This window comes from Elephantulus edwardii, unplaced genomic scaffold (assembly GCF_000299155.1).
Source record: "Elephantulus edwardii isolate Elephantulus edwardi_28Jun2011 unplaced genomic scaffold, EleEdw1.0 scaffold00078, whole genome shotgun sequence".
Taxonomy (NCBI): domain Eukaryota; kingdom Metazoa; phylum Chordata; class Mammalia; order Macroscelidea; family Macroscelididae; genus Elephantulus; species Elephantulus edwardii.
In genome coordinates, this window is record NW_006399828.1 from 8,928,640 (window position 1) to 8,933,998 (window position 5,359).

Sequence of the window (5,359 nt, forward strand, 5' to 3'; positions counted from 1 at the left end):
ACAACAACATGACATCTTCATGTTTATTGGCAAGTTTATGCTCCTTCAGGTTACTGTGTCAACTCCTTCATTGTGGAATTCCCTCTAATTTCCAGACTCTCTACTTTACCCAACATCAAATCCTTTTTAAAAAAAATATTAATTTTAAGAAAGTTTACAGAGACTTATGGTTTGCAGTCATTCATTGTTACATTTTCCACCTGCCCACCCCCTCCCCCCAAATCACTCTTCTCCTTGAAAAGAAAAAGAAAAACTCTTTCATTGTTGTGTAATCTCTCCTCCCTAAATTCACTCCACTATGCTGCCTTCATTCTGGACTTCTGTAATGACAAGAATGCCCATTCATACATCCCTTTTGAACAGTTCTCTCCCTCATGTATTTCAATGCAATATGCATCTTTCTTCCCCTTCTTTTCTATCTTCTCTCAGTCCCTTTTTACAACAGTGGCCCTATGCAATATTTGTCCTTTTGTGACTGAGATATTTTACTCAGCATAATGTCCTCCAGGGTCACCCATTTTACATAATATTTTATGAGTTTCTTGTTTTTCAATGCTACATTGTATTCCATTGTGTGAATATACCAGAGCTTCTCTATCCATTTGTTTGTTGATGGGCACTTGGGTTGTTTCCAGCTCTTTCCTATTGCAAACAAAGCCACAAAAAACATGGGTGTGCATGTATCTGATTGGGTGGCAAATCTCAATCCTCTTCTAGCACTTGGTCTCCTTATGATTATGTCCAGCATAAGTATACTCTATGTCTCAAAAGTCCAAAACCGAAAGACCTGAGCCTAAACTTAATAATCATTCTAATAAATTTCTTAAACAGAAAAAATTATCTTTGTGTTTCTTTTTTTTCCCCCACAAAATGTTTTAGGCTGTGTGCAATTGATAGTTAGAGTTCAAGTAGATTAGGGCATGATACATTGTATTAGAGTTATTTTGATTTGGCATAATCTATATGTTCCACTGACAGAGCTATAGAATGATAGTGTGGTTTAAAATTGCCTAGGAAGAATAATATACTCATGGAATATCTTTCTTATTTCTTTGAAATGTTATTCAATTCATAAGTTTTTTGTTTTTTGGGTTTCTTTATTATTATTAAATTTTATTAATTTTAGTGCCACAAAGGTAAGAAAAAAATTGCTTGCTTCACTAAAAAATTATACACAAATATTTTCAGCAGGACTACTAGAATTTCCTGGAAAAGTAACCAGCACTTACTGATGAATGGAAGTCATATTTCTTTTCTTACTGTTGCTAACTTACAACAGATCTAGAGTTATTGCTCAGAACATCAAAATGATGGATTATATCAACCTGTCTCTAAGGGATCAGTCTGCCCAGCTACTAGTTTTTGTGAGGAAATGGCAGATGTTGTTTCATTTACTATTATTATTAGGTAGATTTATATAGGCATTGTACTATGATGTGACTGATGTCAAAACCAGAATTGCCACATGTAAAATATAAACTCATAGTTTAAGAAATTTAAATACCTGTTGAATCATCATATGCCATAGCTGTCGGGTTATGTGGAAATTTTCCCCTTTAGAAAAAGAATTTGAAAAGCCAGTGTTGATGTGATTTTCTCAGTCTACTTTCCCTTCTAAGATCATTTTTATGAAAGCTTCCTTTATATTTGCTTGAAAGTATGATGTTTTTCAATATAGGGTCATATAAAAATTAAGAAGGTTTCCTTTAGAATCAGAAAAATCTAAAATGGTGTCTTAGCTAATCCAGAAAAGCTGTGTGACGTTCAGGAAGTCATTTAAGTTTTATAAGTGTCACAATATTTATCAGGAACTATTTATCTGTAAATAAAATAATAAAACTAGCACACTAGCTTTAGAGTTATTACAAGCATTTGTAAGAAGTTATTTTAATTTTAACATAACTGGTATATGTTAATAATTTAATTACCACTGTTATTACATAGTTTTAGATAGAGTCTAAGCAGTGTCATAAAGCATATTAAAAATATTGATATGAAAGCTTTTTAATTTAGGGTTATACAAAGCTGGGAGTTGCTGAATGAGGTAAATGGTTAAATACCATTAAATGCTTAATCATAAATAGGAGGAACTTTACTCAAAAGAACTTCACAGGCAAGACCTAACAATTAACTTTCGAAACATCAGTCATTAGAAAACCATATAGAATCCAGTTCCACTCTGAAACATATTTGCCAGACATGAATTTGAATAAGTTTCATAGCAACACTTCTGTTGATTAAGTAACTGATATTAGATCTGCTTGAGCTATTTCCAATTCGAGGATATGCAGCTAACCAAAAGGGAAGTAAATTTTTTAAGAGCACAATTAAATGTATTGAGATTCCCATTCTTCTCAATATTATCCTTAATGTGTTATGATCCCCACAGTGAAATGCCTTTGTATAATAAAATCAACAACAACAACCACCAAATAGATATCCTTCTGACGTACTTGCCTTTCAGTCAAGATTTATCTGAACATCATCAAGGGTTTCACAACCTCTTCTAAATCCAAATGAATTTCTGGCAGCTGTATATTGATGTGCTGTTCTAGCCATTTTTTGAACAACCTTCAGAAAGATTTTACTTTAATGTGATATTAATGATGTTGTTATGTGCTGTCTAGTCACCTACAACTCATAGCAATACTATGTACAACAGGCCTAAACTCTGCTCTATCCTGTGCAGTCTTATTGTCTCTGATACACCTACCCCCATTACTCCAGTGACGGCATCAATCCATCTCATTGAAGACCTTCCTCTTCTGGGCTGTCCCTCCACCCTCCCAAGCATGACATTCTTCTCCAAGGACTGGACCCTCCTTGGAACATGCCCAAAATATGACAGAGGAAGCTTCAGATACCTTGCCTCCAAGGAGCAGACTGGCTTCACTCTCTTCAGGATGAACCTGTTTGTTCTCCTAGCAGTCCATGGTACATTCAATACTCTCCTCCAGCACCACCGCTCAAAGACATCAATTCTCCTTCTATCATCCCTCATCATTTCCCAGCTTTCTGATGCATTGCATGTAATTACAAAGACCATAGCCCGTATCAGGCACATCTTAGTTTCCAGACTGACATTGTTACTTTTCAACTCTGTGCTTTGGAGAGTTCTCTGACAGCCGACCTTCATAATGCAATTTGTCTTTTAATTTATTGGCTGCTGATGCCAAGAGTGTTACCTGTGGAGCCAAACAAACTAAAGCTGTTAACAGTCTCAATCTCTTCACCATCTATAATGATGCTCCAATCAGCCCAGTGGTGAGAATTTTTTGTTTCCTTGATACTGAGTTTCAATCCATATTGAAGGCTAAAGTCCTTGACATTTTTATATTAGTGATGTTATTTGATAATTTCCACACTATAATGGAACATCTTTTGTTGTTGTATGTGCCATTGAGTCTCTTGTGACCCATAGTGACTCTATGTACAACAGCCCTAAAACCTTCTCTGTCTCTTGTCAACCTTATTGTCTCTGACACACCTACCACCATTATCCCAGTGACGGAATCAATCCATCTCATTGAAGGTCTTCCTCTCCTGTGCTGTCCCTCCGCCCTCTCAAGCATGACATGCCTCTGCAAGGACTGATTCACCCTTGCAACATGTCCAAATTATGTCAGATGATGCTTCAGAATCTTTTCCTCCAAGGAGCAGCCTGGCTTCACCTCTACAGGACAAACTTGTTTGTTCTCCTATCAGTCCATGGTATATTCAATACTCTTCTCCAGCACCACACCTCAAAGGCATCAATTCTCCTTCCATCATCCCTAGTCATTGTCTACCTCTCTGATGCATAGCAAGTAATGGCAAAGACCATGGATATCTCCCATTCAATGGACAAGGTAGTGGTGGTCTTCCAAATTTCTTAAAACAGCCTGAAGAGCATGTCCAGGGCTGCATCTGTTTGTGGAAACATGTCAAATGGTATTCCATCAATTCCGGGGAAAATGTTTTGTATTTTTTTAAGCCAAGGCCTTTGGTGTTGCTTGAATGTTTTCTTTCATTACCACTGGTTCTTGATAATATGTTACTTCCTCAAATGATTCTGTATCAGTCAAGTCTTTTTGGTACAGTGATTTTGTGTATTTCTTCTACCTTCTTATTTGTTATTATTAATATTACTATCATTGGTATGCATTATGTTTCATGGATCTACCTTGCATTTTATACAACCTTTCATTACTTTGTATTTCATTCAAGTATATTGTGGCTTTTTTAAACCCCTCATAATTTTCTTAGTAATAACTACGTTCATGAAACTATGTAAGGCAGTGTCTTCTTGCCTCATACCGTAATATCCTGATTTTGTTGTTTGGTGTCTTCAAGTCGAGTTCGACCCATTGTGACCCTATGAACCACAGATCTGAACCCTGTTCTATCCTGCACTGTTATGACACTTCCTGACATACCATACCAGAGTCTATTGCAGTAGTCACTGTGTCAACCCACTTGGTTGAAGATCTTCCTTTCCTTTACTGATCCTCTGCATTTCCAAACATGATGGCCTTCTCCAAGGAATAGGCTCTCCTAGCAACATTCCTGAAATATGTGAGGTGAAGCTTTATAATCTTTGACTCTGAGAAGCACTCTGGCTACACTTTCTCCGAGACATATTTAGTTTTTTTGGCAGCCCATGGGATGTTCAGTACTCTTCTCCAACACAACAACTCAAAGACATCAATTCTTCTGTCATTCTTACTCATTGTTCAGCTCTCAGATGCAGATGATCAGAAAGACCATTCATGCCATGCCTGAATCAGAAGCAACCTAGTGTTCAAATTGACAACACTGCTCCTCAATAATTTGGAGAATTCTTTGACTACAGACTTTCCCAGTACAATAGACCTCCTGACTGATGGTACCAAGGGTGATGTCAGTAGATTCAGGTAAGATCAAGTTGTTGACAGTTTCAATGTTTTCTCCATCTCTCTTGATGTTGCCTCTCAGTCCAGTGGTAAGAATTTTTACTTTCTTGACACTGAGATGTAATTAATATTGAAGGCTGTGTTCTTAAATTTTCTGCAACAATTGCTTCAAGTCCTCACTTTCAGCAAGCAAGATTGTGTCATCCGCATAGTTTAGGTTATTGATGTGTCTTCCTCTGATCCTATTAACAATCCTGATGCCATATTCTTCTTCATAGAGTTCAGCTTTACAAATAACTTGCTCAGTATACAGATGAAATAGGGATGGAGAGAGAATACAATCCTGATATACTATCTTCTTAATTTTAAACCATTTAGTGTTCTCTTGCTCTGTTCTCCCAACAGCCTCTTGGTGTAGGTCTAGGTTTCACATGAGCACAAATAAGTGCTCTGGGATTTCTATTCTTCTCAATGTTAGCCATAACTTG